Genomic DNA, 23,294 nt, shown 5'->3' on the forward strand with positions numbered 1-23,294 from the left:
CCTTTACTCTTGTACTGCCACAAAATAGCAACACCATAACCTTAATGTATACTCCATGCTAAAATGAAACAATATTTGTATTATAGCGTCCAGAGTTGCATGTAGCCTTCAATGACTCAAAGTCTCAAAAGAACACAAAACATCAGCATTTTGTGAAGCCGATGGCTTCCTCATGATATTATCGTAGACTATTTATTCAGAAACTCAGCTGGGGGTCTCCGATTCGAATCCTGCTATGGTAGATGGTGGAATTTGAATTCTGATTGATATCTGGAATTAAGAATCTAACCAAGACCATGAAGCGCTATTGGAAAACTAGCTATGGCTCAGAGTACTTTGGTGTATAGGAATTATGGTGTCCTCGTATGAATCACAGGTATAGTAGATAATAAGGAAAGCAAATAGAATTTTGGCATTTGTTGCTAAATGAATAGAGTATGAAAGTAAGAATATTTTGCTACAGCAAAACAAAGACATTGGTGAGACCCCACCTGGAATATTGTGTACGGTTTTGATCCCTTTACAGAAGACAGACAGTGTCATAGAGTATACAGCAAGGAAACAGGCCTTTGAGTCCAATTCATCCCTGCCAACCAGGTTTTCGAAAGTGAATTAGTCCCATTTGCCTGTATTTGACCCATATCCCTCTAAGGCGTTTCTATTCATGTACCCTGTCCAAAAGTCTTTTAAATCTTGTAATTGTATCTGCATCTATCACTCCCTCTGGCAGCTTGTTCCATACACACACCATCTCTGTGTGAAAAAATTGTCCCTCAGGTCCTTTTAGATCTCTTCCCCTCTCACCTTAAACCTATGCTGACACTTTTGGATTCCCCTAGCCTGAGAAAAAGACCTTGGCTGTTTACTTATCTCTATGCCCCTCATGATTTTATAAATCTCTATAAGGTCACCACTCAATCTCCCACACGCCAGAGGGAAAAAGTCCTAGTCTATCCAGCCTGTCTGCAAAACCCAAAGCCTCTAGTCTTCGGTAACATCCTTGTAAATCTTTCTTACACCCTTTCCAGTTGAATAACATCCTGCCTATAGCAGGGCAGCCAGAATTGTACATAGTATGCCAAATATGGCCCCCTCAATGTTGTATACAGCTGTAAAAGATGTCCAAACTCCTATACTCAATCTTCTGACCGATGAAGGCAAATGTGCCAAAGGCCGCCTTCACCACCTTGTATGACGCCACTTTCAAGCAGATATGTACCTGCACCCCTACGTTTCTATGTTTGACAACATACTTCAGGGCCCTTCCATTAACTGTGTAAGTCATGCCTTGGTTTGTTTTACTAAACTGCAACACATTTTAATTAAACTCCACCTGCCATTCATTGGCCCTCTGGCCCAGTTGATCACGATCCCATTGTCCTCTTAAATAACCTTCACTGTCTGCTATAACACCTATCCACTAAGTTGCTAACCATGCCTCCTATATTCTCATCCAAATCAGTTTAAAATAAATGGCAAACGACAGTGGATGCTGCACACAGTTGGTCACAGGCCTCCAGTCTGGAAAAAACAACCCTCTACCAGCACCCTTTGTCTCCTATCATCAAAGCAATTTTGTATCTACTTGGCTCGCTCTTCCCATGTGATCTAACCTTACCAACCGGTCTACTGTGTGATACCTTGTCAAAAGCCTTGCTAAAGTCCATGTCGACAATATCTACTGCTCTGCCCTCATCTATTTTCTTGGTCACCTCTTCAAAAACTAAATCAAATTAGTGAGACACAATTTCCCACACACAAAGCCATGCTGACTGTTCCTAATCAGTCTTTGCCTTTCCAAATACATGTAGATCCTGTCTCTTGGAATCCCAGCCAATAGCTATCCTGCCACTGATGTTAGGCTTACCGGTCTGGCATTCCTTGTTTTTTCCTTACAGCCTATCTTAAATATTGGCACAACATTAGCTGCCCTTCAGTATTCCAGCATCTTACCCATGGCTATCAGTGATACAAATAACTCTGCTAGGGGCCCCACAATTTCCTCTCTAGCTTCTTTGTGTCCTGGGATGTACTTGGTCAGGTTCTGGGGATTTATCTATCTTTATGCATTTTAAGACCTCCAACACCACCTGTTCTGTAATGTGGACTGTTTTCAAGACATCACTGTTCACTTCCCCAAGTTTCCTAGCTTCCATATCTTTCTCCACTGTAAATGCTGACATGAAATATTAGTCTAGGATCTTGTCCATCTCCTGTGGTTCCTTGGTGATCTTTAAGAGGCCTTATTCTCTCCCTAGTTATTCTTTTGCCCTTAATATACTCTGGAGTCTCCTTGGATTATCCTTCACTCCATCTTTTTGTCTTCTTGGTTTCCTTCTTATGTGTACTCCTACTGCCCCTACACTCCAAAAGGGATTCACTTGATCTCAGCTGTCTGTACCTGACATGTGCCTCCTTCTGTTTCTTGACCAGAGCCTCAATATCTCTAATCATCTAATGTTCCCTCCTCCTACCAACCTTGCCCTTCACATTAGCTGAAACACGCTCTCCCTGAACTCTGGTTATCTCACTTTTGAAAGTTCCTGTCTGATACTGTCAAAATTGGCTATTCCCCAAGTTAAATTTTAACTTGTGAACCAGGCCTATCCTTTTCCATAATTATTTTAAAATTATTAGAATTATGGTCACTGAACCCAAAATGCTCCCCCACTGACACCTCAGTCACTTGTCTCGCCTTATTTCCCAAGGTTGGATTTTGCCCTTTCTCTAGTAGGGTCACCTATATGTTAATTGAGAAATCTTTCCTGGACACACTTTACAAAACTCTCCCATCCAAGCCCTTAACAGTCCCAATCTATGTTTGGAAAGTTAAAATCCCCTACTATTACAACACTTGTTCTTACATCTATCTGTGATCTCACTACATATTTGTTCTCAATTTCCTGCTGACTATTGGAGGGCCGACAATACAGTCCATAAAATGGATCACCTTATTTATCAGTTCCACCCATATAGCTTCACTGGACTATCCTCCAAGAATATTCTCTCTCTAAGTTCTACCATGATGTTTTCCCTAAATAAAACACCATTTTGTCACATCTCTTGCCTTCCCTTCTATCCTTCCCAGATCATCTATACCCTGGAACATTGAGCTGTTCCTTCCTCTGCCATGTTCTCTAATATCTATGATATCGCAGTCCCATGTTCACATCCATGCTCTGTGTTCATCTGCCATACTTGACAGGCCTCTTGCATTGAAATAAATGCAGTTTATTTCATCAGTCTTTCTCATTCCTGCCATGCAGTTGCCTGCCTTGTGTATTTAACTTGCTGTCTTTAACTTCTGTACTAGCCTCAACCTTCTCTTGTTTTTCCACACTATTGCTTAGGGTCTCCACCCTTGCCAGACTACTTTTAAACCCTTCTGGGGTTTATGCCCAAAACATTTAAATACTGCAACATTGGGCTGTCAGTCCTGCCCTTCTCTCACCACGTTTCTGTTGTGGCTACTACTTTGGAATTTTATGTACTAATCTAGGCTGTGAGCCCATCTGCTTTGCCTGTATTAATCCTTTATTTAAAATAAATACACTTCAGACTGTTGGTACTGCCGTGTTCATTAGCCTGGTCTTACCTGTTCTTCCTTTTCGATTTCCTTGACTTAACTTTTACCTTCTTCTCAACTACTCCACATTCTGATCTACTGTAGTGGTTCCCACTCCCTGCCGTACTAGTTAAAACTCTCCTGAGTGGCATTGGCAAATCTCCCTTCCAGGATATTGTTATCCCTCCAGTTTAGGTACAACCTGTCCTCCTTGTACAAGATTCTGTACGAGAAGAGATCCCAATGATTAAGATATCTGAATTTCTCCTTCCTCTGCCAGCTCTTTAGCCATACATTCAACTGTGTTATCTTCCTATTTGTGGCCTCACTAGCAAGTGAACAGGGAATTAGAATACAACCCTATAAGTTCTGCTTTTCAGCTTTCTACCTAACTCCCTAAATTCCCTTTACTTATCTCTCATCCGGTCTATGGTCATTAGTGATAATATGAACCATAGCCTCTGACTGCTAATCCTCCCTTTTCAAAATACCCTGTACCTGCTCAGAGACCTCCTTGGCATTGGCACCAGGGAAGCAACACGCCAACCTAGAGTCTCACTCGCACTAACTGCCATTACTACCCTCTTCAAGTAACTATTTGATTAAAACAAAATACTTTGCAGTAACTTAATACTGCTCATCCTCCTCAGTGAAGTCCAATTCTCCCCAAAGACCCACACTTTGACATCGACAGCAGCATTTCAGTCTCACTGCTGAAGCACTATTAAGGCTCCTCTGTTTCCAAGCTACCACAAATTTTTGAACAGCATCCTTTTTTGTTTTATTTTGGTTCAAGGAGGATGGTGTGAGGGAGAGAAACCCGTCAGTAATGTAATGTTTGGGACTTCAGTATTCTTTGACACCTTCGTGAACTCCTTCTAAGTTATGGTGAGCAAGCTGACTTCTCCCAAAATCCTCCTCAGTTGCTTCTCATATCACCCTCTATCCCCCAAGTACAACTACATTTCTCTTTTCCCCACTCTTGATTGGCTGTCTGTATGATGGTGCTATGGTCAATTTTCTCATCGTCCCTAAATCCCCACTCTTGTTTTTTGAGTTTAAGAGTCTAGACAGTATTATTCTTTGTCTATTGCATGCTGTTCTTGTCCTAAGAACAAAGAAAATTTACAGCCCAGGAACAGGCCCTTCAGCCCTCCAAGCCTGAGCCAATCCAAATGTACTGTCTCAACCTGTCGCCCATTTCCTAAGCATCTGTATCCCTCTGCTCCCCACCTACTCATGCATCTGTCCAGACGCATCTTAAATGAATCTCCCGTGCCTGCCTCTACCACCTCTGCTGGCAATGCGTTCCAAACGCACACCACCCTCTGTGTCAAGTACTTGCCACGTGTATCCCCTTTAAACTTTCCACCTCTCACCTTGAAAGCATGACCTCTCGTTATTGAATCCTTCACCCTGGGAAAAAGCTTGTCTCTATCCACCCTGTCTATACCTTTCATGATTTTGTAACCCATAGTCAGGTCCCCCCTCAATCTCCTTTTTTCTAGTGAAAATAAACCTAACCTACTCAACCTTTCTTCATAGCTCGCACCTTCCATACCAGGCAACATCCTCGTAAACCTTCTCTGCATCCTCTCCAAAGCGTCCACATCCTTTTGAACTGTACACAGTATTCTAAATGCTGCTGAACCAATGTCTTGTACAATTTTAATATGACTTGCCAGCTCTTATACTCAATACCCCATCCAATGAAGGCAAGCACACTATATGCCTTCTTGACAACTCTATCCACCTATGCAGCAACTTTCAGGGTACAATGGACCTGCATTTCCGGATCTCTCTGTCCATCAACTTTTCCCAAGGCTCTTCCATTCGCTCTAGAATTAGTCTTGCCTAAATGCATCACCTCACATTTGTCTGGATTGAAATCCATCTGCCACTTTTCTGCCCAACTCTCCAGTTTATCTATATCCTCCTGTATTCTCTGACAGTCCCTTATGCTTTCTGCTACTCCACCAATCTTTGTGTCATCTGCAAACATGCTGATCATACCAACAGTGCCCTCTTCTAGATCATTTATGTATATTACAAACAACAGTGGCCCCAGTACTGAGCCCTGTGGAACACAACTGGTCACCTTTCTCCATTTTGAGAAACTCCCTTCAACTACTACTCTCTGTCTCCTGTTGCTCAACCAGTTCTTTGTCCATCTAGCTAGAACACCCTGCACATCATGTGACTTCACTTTCTCCATTAGTCTACAATGGGGAACCTTATCAAATGCCTTATTAAAGTCCATGTATAGGATATCAACAGCCCTTCCTTCATCTAACAACTTGGTCACTTTCTTGAAGAGCTCAGTTAAGGGTATAGACAGGATGGATAGAGACAAGCTTTTTCCCAGGGTCAAGGCATGAGCTCCCCCGCACAAAAACATGTTGCCTATCACTGATAGGATTTATTTATATTTAGAAAAGAATGAGCTTATCTCTCAGTACCCTCTCCAGCAACTTCCCCACCACCGACGTCAGGCTCACTGGTCTGTAGTTACCCAAAATATCCCTATTACCCTTCTTGTTCAGGGGGACAACATGAGCAACCTTCCAGTCCTCCGGCACCTCACCTGTGTTTAAGGATGCCACAAAGATATCTGTCAGGGCCCCAGCAATTTTCTCTCTCGCCTCCCATAGCAACCTGGGGTAGATCCCATCTGGTCCTGGGGATTTGTCCACTTTAATAACCTCTAGCATACCCAACGCATCTTCCTGACTTATGCCAATGTGATCCAGACTAATCAAACTTCTATCTCTAATCTCAAGATACATCATGTTCCTCTCCTCAGTGAACAATGATACAAAGTAATCATTCAGAATCTCTCAGGTTCGGCACACAGCCTTCATTAACTTTGTGGACCAATCCTTTCTCTAGATACCTGATTGCTTCTTATATAAGAATAAAATGCTTTGGGATTTTCCTTAATTCTGCTTGCTAAAGCTACTTCATGACCCCTTTTAGCCTGCTTGATTCCTTGTTTAAGACTTATCCTACTCTTCCAGTATTCCTCCAGGGCCCGTTCTGTTCTTAGCTGCCGAGACATTATGTACGCTTCCCTTTTCCTCTTGGCTCATTGTACAATTTCTCCTGTCATCCAGGGTTCATGAATCTTGCCCTTCCTATCCTTTGCCTTCAACAGAACATGCCTATCCTGCACTACCGTTAACCTATCTTTGAAAGCCTCCCACATCGCAAATGTGGACTTCCCTTCAAATAGCTGTGTCCAATCCACATTTCCCAGCTCCGAACCAAATTTTGACATAATTGGCCTTGGCCCAGTTGAATATTTTTCCCTTAGGACCACTCTCTTCTTTATCCGCGAGTATTCTAAAACTTACAGAATTGTGGTCACTATTCCCAAAGAAATCCCCCACCGCAACTTCTGCTGCCTGTCCCAGCTCGTTCCCCAGTACCAGGTCCAATATGGCCCCTTCCCTCATCGGGCTATTGACATACTGCTCCAGAAAACTCTCTCCTGGACGCTTCGTACAAATTCTACTTCATCCAGACCTTTGACACTACGTGTAATCCCAGTCAATGTTGGGAAAATTAAAATCTCCCATCACCACTACCCTATTGCCTCTACATCCTGGGAGTATTTGATGGAGACATTGTCAAGGAAGATTTCCTCTTTCCAACAGTCTGTGCAGGGACCTTTCCTCTGCACGGTGCTGTACATGGGCTTGTTCCTCATTAGTGATTCATGTGTTGGTGTCCACATGGTATGAAATGAGCAATAAATGAATATGAAACCATATGATGATAGTAGGTGAATAGCCATTCAACCCCTTGTGGTACTGTGCCATTCAGTGAGATCATGGCTGATTTGATCATTTTCAACTCCACTTGCCTACGTTTTTCTATAATCTTTGATTCCTTTCCTGGATAAGATCTGTCTTTCTCAACCCTAAAAACCCAGCCTTGATGGCCTTCTGCAGTAAATAATTCCACTAATTCATTGCCCTCTGAAAAAGGAAACCTTCCTCATCTGTCTTAAATATGTGACCCCTTATTCTGTAATTAGTGCTTCTAAGCCTAGACTCTCCCACAAGGGCACATTACTTCTGCACCCACCCTGTCAAGTGCCCAGAGACCCTTGATTGTTTCAGTAATGTCACCTCAATCCTCTTTATTCCAACAAATACCATATTTTCCTGTTTACATTAAGAATTGATTAGCCTACCTTAATTTTCTGATACACGCAGCGGTTTGTTTTGTGAGTGAGGATGTAATGGTTAGGGGTCTGGAATCAGTGTTCACCCTCTGTCCCCATCCCCAGTTGCTAAAGTCCCCACCAGCAACCGTGCCCCATTATTAAATGCAATTTTCAGCACTTTTACCGCACAATGTGATGAATTCTTGATATGTCATATTTTTACTTGTTTTGTGCTGCATCTGCTGAATTCAGAATATTTGTTTTTATACAGTCGGAGCCTGGAGTTGTGGGTAAGGCTATTTCAGTCCATAAGACCATAAGACATAGGAGTGAAGTAAGGCCATTCGGCCCATCGAGTCCACTCCGCCATTCAATCATGGCTGATGCGCATTTCAGCTCCACTTACCAGCGTTCTCCCCGTAGCCCTTAATTCCTCAAGACAACAAGAATCTATCAATCTCGGCCTTGAAGACATTTAGCATCCCGGCTTCCACTGCACTCCGTGGCAATGAATTCCACAGGCCCACCACTCTCTGGCTGAAGAAATGTCTCCGCATTTCTGTTCTGAAATGACCCCCTCTAATTCTAAGGCTGTGTCCACGGGTCCTAGTCTCCTCGCCTAACAGAAACAATTTCCTAGCATCCACCTTTTCCAAGCCATGTATTATTTTGTACGTCTCTATTAAGTCTCCCCTTAATCTTCTAAACTCCAACGAATACAATCCCAGTATCCTCAGCCGTTCCTCATATGCTAGACCTGTCATTCCAGGGATCATCCGTGTGAATCTCCGCTGGACACGTTCCAGTGCCAGTATGTCCTTCCTGAGGTGTGGGGACCAAAACTGGACACAGTACTCCAAATGGGGCCTAACCAGAGCTTTATAAAGTCTTAGTAGTACATCTCTGCTTTTATATTCCAACCCTCTTGAGATAAGAGATAACATTGCATTCGCTTTCTTAATCACAGACTCAACCTGCATGTTGACCTTTAGAGAATCCTCGACTAGCACTCCCAGATCCCTTTGTGCTTTGGCTTTATTAATTTTCTCACCATTTAGAAAGTAGTCCATGCTTTTATTCTTTTTGCCAAAGTGCAAGACCTCGCACTTGCTCACGTTAAATTCCATCAGCCATTTCCTGGACCACTCTCCCAACCTGTCTAGATCCTTCTGTAGCCTCCCCACTTCCTCAGTACTACCTGCCTGTCCACCTAACTTCGTATCATCGGCAAACTTCGCTAGAATGCCCCCGGTTCCCTCATCCAAATCATTAATGTATAATGCAAACAGCTGTGGCCCCAGCACCGAACACTGCGGGACACCGCTCGTCACCGGCTGCCATTCTGAAAAAGAACCTTTTATCCCAACTCTCTGCCTTCTGTTAGACAGCAAATCCTTAATCCATCCCAGCAGCTCACCTCGAACACCATGGGCCCTCACCTTGCTCAGCAGCCTCCCGTGTGGCACCTTATCAAAGGCCTTTTGAAAGTCTAGATAGACCACATCCACTGGGTTTCCCTGGTCTAACCTACTTGTTACCTCTTCAAAAAATTCCAACAGGTTTGTCAGGCATGACCTCCCTTTACTAAATCCATGTCGCAATTGATTCTGGATACCGGCACATTGATGGAGCTTATTCCTACATGAATGAGGCAGAGGTAGGAGCTGCTGTGAAAAAGAAGATTGATGAAGGAGTTATGACAAGAGAAAATCTCTTCATAGTTAGTAAAGTAAGTAAATATGGACATCACTTGATTGTCATCTGCAGAAACGATAAAACGATAATAACATCTCAGATGTTATTTCCCCAGTATTACGAACATAGTGAGTGGGACTTCTCATGATGCACTCATGACTGAGTGAACGCTTCCAATTAAATTGGCATTGACCTACTAATGGTAACAATAACATTACATTTTTTGTAGTGCAAACTGATAGTAGTGCTTCAGGTCACTTTTTTAAAATCCTTCCATGGGATATGGGTGTTGCTGGCAGGGTGATATATGAACATCCAAATCAGAAGCAGACTTTTAACTCCTTGAACCTGCTCTGCTATTCAATAAGATGGTAGCTGATCTGATTGTAACCTCGAATGTGCATTCTCAGTTACTCCTAATTACCTTTTACCCCCAATACCCCCAGCTGAACAAGAATCAATGTACCTCTGCCTTAAAAGTATTCAAAGATTCTGCTTCTACCATCTTTTCAGAAAGAGAGTTCAAAGCCATTCAGTCCTCAGAAAAAGAACATTCATCTCTTCTCTTTCAAATGACTGATACCTGATTTTTGAACAGTGACCCCTAGTTCTATATTCTTTCATAAGAGGAAAAATCCTCTCCACATCTATCCTGTCAAGACCCCTCAGAATTATATATGTATTAATTAAGTTACCTCTTAATCAATCCAAAGATGTGCAGATTGATTGAATTGGCCAAGCTAAATTGCCCATAGTGTTCGGAGATATGGGGTTGGGTGCACTATGCAAAGGTAAGTATAGGATAATAGGGTAGAGAAATGGGTCTGGGTGGATTACTCATCGGAGGGTTCGTGTGGACTTGTTGGGCTAAAGGGCCTGTTTCCACACTGTCAGGATTCTATGATTCTTACTCAAGTTACCAGTGGTTCTGTAGAAGGATCACTGGACCTGAAATGCGAACTCTGATTTCTCTCCACAGGTGCTGCCTAACATGAATTTTTCCAACAATTTCAGTTTTCATTTACCTCTTACTCTTCTTTACCCCTGTGGGTACAAACCTAGCCTGTCCACCCTTTCTCGTAAGACATCTGCCTATTTCTGATATTAGCCTGATAAAGCTTCTCTGAAAATACTTCAACATATTTACATCCTTCCTTAAATAAAGTAACCAATACAGTTCACAGTACTCCAGATGTGATCTCACCAGTACCCTCTGTAACTGCAGCATGACTTTCTTTTTGTCCTGCCTCATTGCAGAGATATGCTGGAAATCAAGCCCTGGTATTCCTGGATCACGAAAGATTTTTTAAAATACACACAATTCCCTAAAATACTTGTTTATTAGACTCACATCTGCAGAAAGTCTGGCCAGGATTCTGTACTTAACAAAAGTTACTATTTATTCTGAATACATTGGTTCTAATGATGAACAGTCAACATATCCTCCTAGTTAATATTCTAACCCCCCTTATACAACTCAACCTTACACAGGCATACAGAAACACAAAAATGGGTATTAGGGGAGAGGGAAAGACTGAGAAGGCAGTTCAATGGTCCCTGTCAACAGGGTTTGTAGAGATAATGCTTTTGGCACGTCAGGTCAAGAACAAAGAAAATTACAGCACAGAAACAGGCCTTCAGCCCTCCAATTTTGCATCAATCCAGATCCTCTATCTAAACATGTGACCTATTTTCTAAGGATCTGTAGACTTTGCAACTTTAAGAGCATTTAAATGGTTATTGGATGAACATATAGATGAAAATGGAATAGTGTTGGTTAGACAGGCTTCCGATTGTTGCACCACTTGTGGAACCATCAAGGACCAAAAAGGCCTGTATTATTTATGTATATCACAAACATCAGAGGTCCCAACACAGATCCCTGTGGAACACCACTGGTCACAGTTCCCTATTTTTAGAAACTCCCTTCCACTATTACTCTCTGTTTCCAGCTGTCTAGCCAGTTCTCTATCTATCTAGCTCATACACCCTAGATTCCATACAATTTCACTTTCTCCATTAGCCCACGATGGGGAGCCTTATCAAACACCTTACTGAAGTCCATGTATATGACATCCCTCATCAAACAACATTGTAATTTCCTCAAAGAAATCTATTAAGTTGGTAAATAATAATTCCAATCAAACTAATCTTCAAACTGAGACCCAGGGCTCTGCTCCACCCTCTGCAATTGTATCCTTCAACAGATTGCAATCAGTGAGAATAGGCAACACTACCTCCTCCATGACAATGCTTAACACCAGTGCCCCGCAAGGCTATTTACTCAGCCCCTTACTATATTCCCTGCACATATCTGACTGTGTGGTCAAATTTTGTCCTAACTCCATGTACAAGTTTGCTGATGATCTTGTATGCCAATTCTCAAACATGATGAGACAGAATACAGAAAAGAGATGGAGTGGTTGGTTGTGTGATGTAAAGATAACAATTTTTCTCTCAATGTCAGCAAACAAAAGAGCTGGTCGTTGACTTCAGGAAGATGGAGGGCACGCCCCTATCAATTTCAATGGCGCTGAGCTGGAGCCAGTCGCAAGCGTTCAGTTCCTAGGAGTGACAATCACTGTGTGTCCTTGTCCACCAACATTCCTGATGAAGGGCTTTTGCCCGAAACGTTAATTTTCCTGCTCCTTGGATGCTGCCTGACCTGCTGTGTTTTTCCAGCACCACTCTAATCTAGACCCTCGTCTACCAATGTTGATGTGATGGTCAAGAAAGCACAACAGCACCTCTACCTCCCTTGATGAATAAGGAAATTTGGCATGTCCATGAAGTCTCTTACCAGCTTTAATCGATGCACCATAGAAAGCATTCTATCCAGGTACATCACAGCTTGGTAGGGCAACTCCTCCACCCAAGACAGTAAGAAACTACATAGTGTTGTGAACAGAGCCCAATCCATCATACAAGTCAGTCTCCCATCCAAACGCTCCTTGGGAAGGCAGCCAACATAACCAAAGACCATCCCACCTCAGTTACAATCTCTTCCATCGGGTAAAAGATACAAAAGCTTAAACACATGTACCAACAGATTCAAGAGCAGCTTTGGAGGATGGGAAAAAATTCTGGCTGTAACAGCTGCTCCTTTTTTGAGGTATTTTAGGTGTTGGAGGTGATTTCCTTGAAATCCAGGACCAGCAATTACTGTTTCATTTGCTGTTGCGTTGTTTTGGAACTTTGAAAAAAGAAGTCAAAACAACAGCAGTTTTAAAAAGGGAGAGGTACAGACAAAGGAAGCACATGGTAAGGTCTGTGCAGGAGAGAAAGAAACTGACACCACAGTGAACACGCACATTTACTGCCTTTGCTGTTTGAATTCATGTATTGCTGGACATCGGAATGCATCTGGGGAAATTAACAGAAAGTGAAATTCACAACTGATCTTGGTGGAACTGATTGGGTGAAGTCACAGCACGGAAACAGATAGGTGAATAGTTTTAAGTGTGGCCTACAGAAACTCTGCAGTAGTGAGTAGAGTGGGTTCTTTCTTGATTATGTTTTTTGAGATATGTCTCCTGATTAAACTTAAAATATAAGTCATAACTATTCATTTAACCTGGAGCAGTGTTTTGTTGAGGAATAAGGCTTAGAACATAGGACATAGAACAATACCACGCCGAACAGGCCCTTCAGTCCTCGATGTTGCGCCGACCTGTGAACTATTCTCAGCTTGTCCCCCTACACTATCCCATCATCATCCATGTGCTTGTCCAAGGATTGTTTAAATCTCCCTAATGTGGCTGAGTTAACTACATTAGCTCTCTGTAGAGAACCTGCCTCTGACGTCTGTCTTAAATCTATCACTCCTCAATTTATAGTTATGTCCCCTCGTACAAGCTGACGTCATCATCCTAGGAAAAAGACTTTCACTGTCTACCCTATCTAATCCTCTGACCATCTTGTATGTCTCTATCAAATCCCCTCTTAGCCACCTTTTTTCCAATGAGAACAGACCCAAGTCTCTAAGCCTTTCCTCATAAGACCTTCCCTCCAGACCAGGCAACATCCTGGTAAATCACCTCTGCACCTTTTCCAATGTGTCCATATGTTTTCTGTAATGGGGTGACCAGACCTATACACAATATTCCAAGTGTGGCTGCACCAATGTTTTGTATAGTTGCAGCATGATATTGCAGCCCCAGAACACAATCCCTCTACCAATGAAACCTAACACACCGTATGCCTTCCTAACAGCACTATCTACCTGGGTGGCAACTTTCAGGGATCTATGTACATGGACTCCAAGATCCCTCTGCACATCCACACTACCAAGAATCTTTCCATTGACCCAGTATTCTGTCTTCCTGTGATTCTTCCCATAGTGCATCACCTCTCATTTAGCTGCATCAAACTCCATTTGTCACCTCTCAGCCCAATTCTGCAATTTATCCAAGTCTTCTGCAACCTGTAACATTTTTCCAAACTGACCACTACTCCACCAACTTTAGTGTCATCTGCAAATTTACTAATTCATCCACCTATGCCTGTGCCTAAGTATAAAAATGACAAACAGCGGTGGTCCCAAAACAGATCCTTGTGGCACACCACTAGTTACCGGACTCCAGGCTGAATATTTTCCATGAACCACCACTCACTGCCTTCTTTCAGAAAGCCAGTTTCTAATCCAAAGTACTAAATCACCCTCAATTCCATGCCTCTGCATTTTCTCCAACAGCCTACCATGTGGAACCTTATCGAAGGCTTTACTGAAGACCATGTATACCTCATCAAATGCCCTACCCTCATCTACATGCTTGGTCACCTTCTCAAAAAGCTCAATGAGGTTTGTGAGACATGACCTGCCCTTGACGAAACCATGTTGACTATCTGAAATCAAATTGTTGCTTGCTAGATGATTATAAATCTTATCTTGTTATTTTATGGGTCTGTAGATGTGAAGAAGCAAAAATGGTCTTTAGTAGAGTGACATGCTCTTGTCAGATGTGGGGGTTTAAGGACAGTTTATGGGTTACTGTGGATATTTCTACAATAAATGCTGTTGGTTGTGAATCCTACCAGATAGAATGGATTGGTTGGGGACCTAGTTAGACGCAATGAGGAATTTGCAACAGCAACGGTATGTGATGGATGGCAGTTATAGGAAGGGGGAGAAGTCTCAGATAAAGTCACATAGATGGGTTAACTCCAGGAAAGGTAAGAGAGGTCAGCAGCCAGTGAAAGAGTCTTCTGTGGCTATCCCCATTTCAAACAAGTATGCTGTTTTGGAAAATGTAGGGGGTGATCGATTCACAGGGGAACATCGCACGAACAGTCAAGTTTCTGGTATTTTGACTGGCTCTAATGCAATGAGGAGTACGTCGGGTTCCAAGAGGTCAATTGTGTTAGGGGATTCTGTAGTCAGAGGTACAGACAGAAGTTTCTGTGGCCAGCAGCGAAAAATCAGAATGGTGTATTGCTTCACTGGTGCCAGGATCAAGGATGTCTCAGAGAGGGTGCAGAATTGTCCACATTGGAATCAACGACAGAGGACGGGAAAAGGTTGCGATTCTGAAGGGAGATTACAGAGAGTTAGGTAGGAATCTAAAAAGGAGGTCCCTGAGAGTAGTAATATCTGGATTACTCCCGGTGTTACAAGCTAGTGAGGCAGGAAGAGGAGGCTAGACGAGATGAATGCATGGCTGAGGAGCTGGTGTATGGGAGAAGGATTCACATTTTTGGATCATTGGAATCTCTTTTGGGGTAGATGTGAGCTGTATAAGAAGGATGGACTGCACCTAAATTGGAAAGGGACTAATATACTGGCAGGGAGATTTGTTAGAACTGCTTGGGAGGATTTAAACTAGTAAGTGGAGGGGGAACCGAGGAAGATAGTGAGAAAAGAGATCGATCTGAGACGGGTACAGCTGAGAACAGAACTGAGTCAAACAGTCAGGTACAAGGTAGGACTAATAAATTAAACTGCATTTATTTCAATGCAAGGGTTCTAACAGGAAAGGCAGATGAACTGAGGGCATGGTTAGGAACACGGGACTGGAATATCATAGCAATTACAGAAACTTGGTTCAGGGATAGACAGGACTGGCAACTTAATGTTCCAGGATATAAATGCCACAGGAAGGATAGAAAGGGAGGCAAGAGAAGAGGGGGAGTGGTGTTTTTGATAAGGAATGACATTACAACTGTACTCAGGATATTCCCAGACATACATCCAGGGAAGTTATTTGGGTGGAATTGAGAAATAAGAAGGGGATGATCACCTTATTGGGATTATATTATAGAACTCCTAATAGTCAGAGGGAAATTGAGAAACAAACTTGTAAGGAGATCTCAGTTATCAGTAAGAATAATGGGGTGGTTATGGTAAGGGATTTTAACTTTCCAAACATAGATTGGAACTTCCATAGTGTTAAGGGTTTAGATGGAGAGGAATTTTTTAAGTGTGTACAAGAAAATTTTCTGATTCAGTGTGTGGATGTTCCTACTAGAGAAGATGCAAAACTTGATCTACTCTTGGGAAATAAGGCAGGGCAGGTGACCGAGGTGTCAGTGGGGGAGCACATTGGGGCCAGTGACCATAATTTTACTGATGTTAAAATAGTGATGGAAAAGGATAGACCAGATCTAAAAGTTAAAGTTCTAAATTGGAGAAAGGCCAATTTTGACAGTATTAGGCAAGAACTTTCAAAAGCTGATTGGACACAGATGTTCGCGGGTAAAGGGATGGCTGGAAAATGGGAAGCCTTCAGAAATGAGATAACGAGAATCCAGAGAAAGTATATTCCTGTCAGGATGAAAGGAAAGGCTGGTAGGTATAGGGAATGCTGGATGACTAAAGAAATTGAGGGTTGGTTAAGAAAAAGAAGAAAGCATATATCAGGTATAGACAGGATAGATCGAGTGAATCCTTAGATGAGTATAAAGGAAGTAGGAGTATACTTAAGAACAAAATCAGGCAGACAAAAAGGGGACATGATATAGCTTTGGCAAATAAAGTTAAGGAGAATCCAAAAGGTTTTTACAAATACATTAAGAACAAAAGGATAACTTGGGAGAGAATAGGGCCCCTCAAAGATCAGGAAGGTGGCCTTTGTATGGAGCTGCAGGAGATGGGGGAGATACTAAACAGGTATTTTGCATCAGTATTTACTGTGGAAAAGGATATGGAAGATATAGACTATAGGGAAATAGATGGTAGCATCGTGAAAATTGTCCAGATTGCAGAGGAGGAAGTGCTGGTGTCTTGAAATGCATAAAGGTGGATAAATCCCCAGGACCTGATCAGGTGCACCCTAGAACTCTATGGGAAGCTAGAGAAGTGATTGGGACACTTGCTGAGATATTTATGACGATAGTCACAGATGAGATGCCGGATGACTGGAGGTTGGCTAACGTGGTGCCACTGTTTAAGAAGGGTGGTAAGGACAAGCCGGGGAGCTTATAGACCAATGAGCCTGACATTAGTGGTGGGCAAGTTGTTGGAGGGAATCCCGAGGGACAGGATATACATGTATTTGGAAAGGCAAGGACTGATTCGGGATAGTCAACATGGCTTTGTGCGTGGGAAATCATGTCTCATATACTTGATTGAGTTTTTTGCAGAAGTAACAAAGAGGATTGATGACGGCAGAACGGTAGATGTGATCTATAAGGACTGCAGTAAAGCGTTCGACAAGGTTCCCCATGAGAGACTGATTAGCAAGGTTAGATCTCACGGAAAACAGGGGAACTAGCCATTTGGATACAGAACTGACTCAAAGGTAGAAGAAGAGGGTGGGGGTGGAAGGTTGTTTTTCAGAATGGAGGCCTGTGACCAGTGGAGTGCCACAAGGATCGGTGCTGGATACTCTACTTTTTGTCATTTTATATAAATGATTTGGATGCGAGCATAAGAGGTACAGTTAGTAAGTTTGCACATGACACCAAAATTGGAGGTGTAGTGGACAGCGAAGAGGGTTACCTCAGATTACAACAGGATCTTGATCAGATGGGCCAATGAGCTGAAAAGTGGCAAATGGAGTTTAATTCAGATAAATGTGAGGTGCTGCATTTTGGGAAAGCAAATCTTAGTAGGACCTACACAGTTAATGGTAAAGTCCTGGGGAGTGTTGCTGAACAAAGAGACCTTAGAGTGTAAGTTCATAGCTCCTTGAAAGTGGAGTCATAGGTAGAAGGATAGTGAAGAAGGCGTTTGGTATGCTTTCCTTTATTGGTCAGAATATTGAGTACAGGAGTTGGAAGGTTATGTTGCGACTGTACAGGACATTAGTTAGACCACTATTGGAATATTGCATTCAATTTTGGTCTCCTTCCTATCGGAAAGATGTTGTGAAACTTGAAAGGGTTCAGAAAGAATTTACAAGGATGTTGCCAGGATTGGAGGATTTGAGTTATAGAGTGAGGCTGAGGGGTGACCTTATAGAGGTTTACAAAATTGAGGGGCATGGATAGGATGAATAGACAAAGTCTTTTCCCTGGGATGGGGGAGCCCAGAACTAGAGGGTGTAGGTTTAGGGTCAGAGGTGAAAGATCTAATAGAGATCTAACGGGCAACATTTTCACACGTGAAAATGTATGGAATGAGATGCCAGAAGAAGTCATGGAGGCTGGTACAGTTGCAACATTTAAAAAAGTAGTTGGATGGGTAAATGAATAGGAAGGGTTTGGAGGGATATGAACCAGGTGCTGTCAGGTGGGACTAGGTTGGGTTGGGATATCTAGTTGGCATTGATGGGTTGGACCGAAGAATCTGTTTCCGTGCCGTACATCTCTGTGACTCTATGGTAAGGCATGACCATTCCTGCACAAAACCATGTTGCCTATCACTGATAAGCCTATTTTCTTCCAAATGGGAATAGTGGGCGTCATGGTTGCACAGTGATTAGCACTGCCACCTCACAGCGCCAGAGACCTGGATTCAATTCCCGTCTCAGGCGACTGATTGATTGTGTGGAGTTTGCACATTCTCCCCGTGTCTACGTGGGTTTCCTACAGGTGCTCCGGTTTCCTCCCACAGTCCAAAAATGTGCAGGTTGAGTGAATTGGCCATGCTAAATTGCCCATAGTGTGAGTTGAAGGGGTAAATGTAGGGGAATAGGTCTGAGTGGGTTGCGCTTCGGTGAGTCAGTGTGGACTTGAGCCGAAGGGCCTGTTTCCACACTATGTAATCTAATCTAATCTAATCCTATCCCTGCTACCCTCTGTAAACAAGGGGAGAACATTAGCAATTTTCCTGTCCTCCAGGACCATCTACCAGAGTTCAAGGATGCTGCAAAGATATCTGTTAAGGCCCCTGCCATTTCCTGTCTTGCTTCCCTCATAACATGGGATAGATCCCTTCTGGACTTGGGGACTTGTCCACCTTAATGCCTTTTAGAATACCCAACACTTCCTTCCTCCTTGTGCTGACTTGACCCAGAGTAATCAAACATTCATCCCTAACCTCAACATCCAACATGTTCCTCTGTGAATACCAATGCAAACTACTCAATAAGAATGTCACTCATTTTCTTTGACTCCACACATAACTTTCCTCCTTTATCTTCGAGTGGGCCAACCCTTTCTCCAGTTACCCTCTTGCACCTTATACCTGACTAAAAGATTTTGCGATTTTCCTTAACTCTTTTTATTTAAAAAGATGTTTCGTGAACCTCTTAATTCCTCGTTTCAGATTGGAAGAATATTGGGAAAGAAGAACCAAAGCTTTGTCTGTTTTCAGTCACTTCGACCTTAAGTGTGCTTCCTTTTTCCTCTTAATTAGTCTTCCAATTTCACCTGTCACCCATGGTTCCTTAACCTTGCCATTTCTATCCCTCATTTTCACAGGGACATATCTGTCCTCCACTCTAAGCAACCTCTCTTTAAAAGCCTCCCACTTATGGCAACAGGGTGGTGGTAATGAGAGATTTTAATTTTCCCAACATTGACTGGGATGCACTCAAGTGTCAGAAGTCTGTGCGGGGCAGAATTTGTAAGGAGCATCCAGGAAGGTTTTCCAGAGGAGTGTATCAATAGTCCAACCAGGGAAGGGGCCATATTGGACCTGGTGGTGGGGAATGAGCCAGGTCAGGTGGTAAAAGTTGCAGTGGGGAATTTCTTTGGGAATAGTGACCACAATTCTGTAAGTTTTAGAATACTCATAGACAAAGGTGAGAGTAGTCCTAAGGGAAGAGTATGAAATTGGGCCAAGGTCAATTATATCAAAATTCGGCAGGAGCTGGGAAATATGAATTGGGGGCAGTTATTTGAAGGGAAGTCCACATTTAATATGTGGGAGGTTTTCAAAGATAGGTTGAAGATAGTGCAAGATAGGCATGTCCATTTGAAAGCAAGGGGATAGGAAAGGCAAGATTTGTGAACTGTGGATGACAGGAGAAATTGTGCAAGAGAAAGGCAAGAGGAAAAGGGAAACATACATAAGGTCCAGGCAGCTAAAAACAGAACATGCTTTGGAGGAATGTTGGTAGAGTAGGACCATAGAGTCATAGAGATGTACAGCATGGAAACAGACACTTCGGTCCAACCCAATCTAGCCCCACCTGCGAGGAATCAAGTGGGCTAAAAGGGGTCATGAAATAACTTTTTAGTGAGCAGACTTAAGGAGAATCCAAAGGCCTTTTATTCATACATAAGAGGCTAGAGGGTAACTAGAGAAAGGGTTGGTCCAGTAAAGGATAAGGAACGAAGGTTGTAGCGAACCTGAGAAAATGGGTGAGATTATCAATGATTACTCAGTGTTCACTGAGGAGAGGAACATGGTGAATATTGAGATTAGAGAAAGAAGTTCGTTTACTCTGGATCATGTTGACATAAGGAGGGAGGATATGTTGGGTAGGCTAGAGGATATTAAGGTGGACAAATTCCCAGGACTGGATGGGATCTATCCCAGGTTGCTGAGGGAGGAAAGAGAGGAAATAGCTGGGGCCATGACAGATATCTTTGTAGCATCCTTAAATACAGGTGAGGTGCCACATGACTAGAGGGTTGCTAAAGTTGTCCCCCTGTTCAAGAAGGATAGTAGGGATATTCCAGGTAACTACAGTGAGCCTGATGTCAGTGGTGGGAACGTTGCTGGAAAAGATACTGAGGGATAGGATCTATTTATATTTGGAAGAGAATGGGCTTATCAGTGATGGGCAACATGGCTTTGTGCGGGCGAGATCATGCCTTACCAACTTAATAGAGTTCTTTGAGAAAGTGACCAAGTTGATAGATGAAGGAAGAGCTGTAGATGTCATATACATGGATTTTAGTAAGGCGTTTGATAAGATTTCCCATGGTAAACTTGGTAAATCACAAGGTGTGCAGGGTGTTCTAGCTAGGTGGATAAAGAACTGGTTGAGCAACAGGAGACAGAATAGTAGTTGAAGGGAGTTTCTCGAAATGGAGAAAGGTGACCAATGATGTTCCACAGGGATCAGTGCTGGGGCCACTGTTGTTTGTGATATACCTAAATGATCTGGAAGAGGGCATTAGTGGTCTGACCAGTAAGTTTGCAGATGACATGAAGTTTGGTGGAGTAGTAGAAAGCATAAGGGACTGTCAAAGGATCCAGGAGAATACAGATAGACTGGAGACTCTGGCAGAGAAGTGGCACATGGAGTTCAATCTGGGCAAACATGAGGTGATGCATTTTGGAAGGTCTAATTCTAGAGTGAACTATACTGTAAACGGAAGAGCCTTGGGAAAAGTTGATGAGCAGAGACATCTGGGAGTACAGGTCCATTGTACCTTGAAAGTGGCTGCACAGAAATGTAGTGGTCAAGAAGGCATATGGTATGTTGGCCTTCATCGGATGGGTATTGAGTATAAGAGCTGGCAGGTTATGTTAAAATTCTGCAAGACTTTGGTTCGGCCGCATTTAGAATATGGTGTACATTTCTGGTCACCACATTACCAAAAGGATGTAGATGCTTTGGAGAGGGTGCAGAGGTTTACAAGGATGTTGCCTGGTATAGAAAGTGCTAGCTATGAAGAGAGGTTGAGTACATTAAGATTGTTTTCATTAGAAAAAAGGGAGATTGAGGGGGGAACCTGTTTGAGGTCTACAAGATCATGAAGGTATAGGAGGGTGGATAGAGATAAGTTTTTTTCCAGGATGAGGGATTCAATAACAAAGAGTCACACGTTCAAGTTGAGAGGTGAAAAGTTTAAGGGGGATATACGTGGAAAGTGCTTTACACAGAGGTGCCTGGAACGCGTTGCCAGCAGAGGTAGTAGAGGTAGGCACGGTATATTCTTTTAAGGTATGTCTGGACAGATGTATGAGTAGGTGGGGAGCAGAGAGATACAGATCCTTTGGAATTGGGCGACAGGTTTCGACAGTGGATTTGGATCGGCAAAGTGCTATGCCCTATTCCCAATTCCTCCGCCTCCCCGCATTGACTCCCAGGAGGACCCGTTCCACTACAGAACACCCCAGATGGCCTCTTTCTTTAAGGACCGCAATTTCACCTCCCACATGGTTGACGATGCCCTCAAACACGGCTCATCCACTTCCCGCACCTCTACCCTCAAACCCCACCCCTCCAACCGCAATAAGGCCAGAAAACCCCAGGTCCTCACCTTCCATCCCACTATATTTCCGCCACCTACAAATGGACTCCACCACCACAGATATATTTCACTCCCCACCCTTAACCACTCTCCATAAAGACCATTCCATCCATGATTCTCTCATCGGGTCCCTCCCACCCACCCACCCTTCCCTCCCGGCACCTTTCCTTGCCACCACAGGAATTGCAAAACCTACGCCCATACTTCCCCCCATCACCTCTGTCCAAGGCCCCAAAGGAGCCTTCCACATTCATCAAAATTTCACCTGCACATCCACATATATCATTTGCTGTATCTATTGCTCCCGATGCGGTCTCCTCTACACTGGAGAGACAGGACACTTACTTGCAGAGTGCTTAAGGGAACATCTCCAGGACACCCACACCAACCAACCCCACCACCCCATGGCCAAACTTTTCAACTCCCCCTCCCACTCTGTCAAAGATATGCAGGTCTTGGGCCTCCTCCATCGCCACTCCCTAACCACCCGACACCTGGAGGAAGAGCACCTTATCTTCTGCCTCGGGACCCTCCAACCCTATGGCATCAATATGAATTTCACCAGTTTCCTCATTTCCCCTCCCCTCACCTTATCCCAGATCCAGCCTTCCAACTCGGCACTGCCCTCATGGCCTGTCCTACCTGTCAATCTTCCTTCTCACCTATCCACTCCACCCTCCTCTCTGAACATTACCCCCACCTTCATCTACCTATCGTACTCTCAGCTACCTTCCCTCAGCCCCAACCCCATCCCATTTATCTTACCACTCCCTCAGCTCACAACCTCATTCCTGATGAAGGGCTTTTGCCCAAAATGTCAACTCTTTTGCTCCTCGTTTGCTGCCTGACCTGCTGTGCTTTTCCAGCACCACATTCTCTCTCCTTCCGGTTGAATCCGCTTAGTCCCAAAAATCGAAGCACCTCTTTCTTCGAGATTGGTCATGGAATTTCCATGATGGCCTTCATCGTTACATTCCTTGGGGTCAACCTTCCATGACCGATGTTATGTCTCAAGAATATCACCTCTGCTTTTGCGAATTCTCTTTTCTTAAGTTTATTGCCAGTTTTGCTTCTCATAGTCGCTTAAAGAGCTCTGCCAACTGTATCACGTGATCTTTCCAGGACTCACTAAAGATCACTACATCATCCAGATAGACTGCACAGTTTGTTAACCCAGCCACAACTCTGTTCATGAGTCTTTGGAATGTGGCGAGTGCCTTTTTCATTCCAAGGGCATCACTTTAAATTGATAAGCCCCTTTGGGGTTACAAACACAAATTTATTTTGCTTTCTCTGATAAAGGTACCTGCCAATAACCATGCAGTAAGTCCA

At 43.3% G+C, this 23,294-nt stretch overlaps 1 pseudogene; it reads left to right on the top strand.

Moving 5' to 3' along the window:
- The first annotated feature begins 352 nt into the window (after positions 1 to 352).
- LOC140453228 (aldo-keto reductase family 1 member B1-like) overlaps positions 353 to 23,294 on the top strand; it is a 97,856-nt pseudogene continuing 74,914 nt past the window's right edge.

This window comes from Chiloscyllium punctatum, chromosome 26 (assembly GCF_047496795.1).
Source record: "Chiloscyllium punctatum isolate Juve2018m chromosome 26, sChiPun1.3, whole genome shotgun sequence".
Taxonomy (NCBI): domain Eukaryota; kingdom Metazoa; phylum Chordata; class Chondrichthyes; order Orectolobiformes; family Hemiscylliidae; genus Chiloscyllium; species Chiloscyllium punctatum.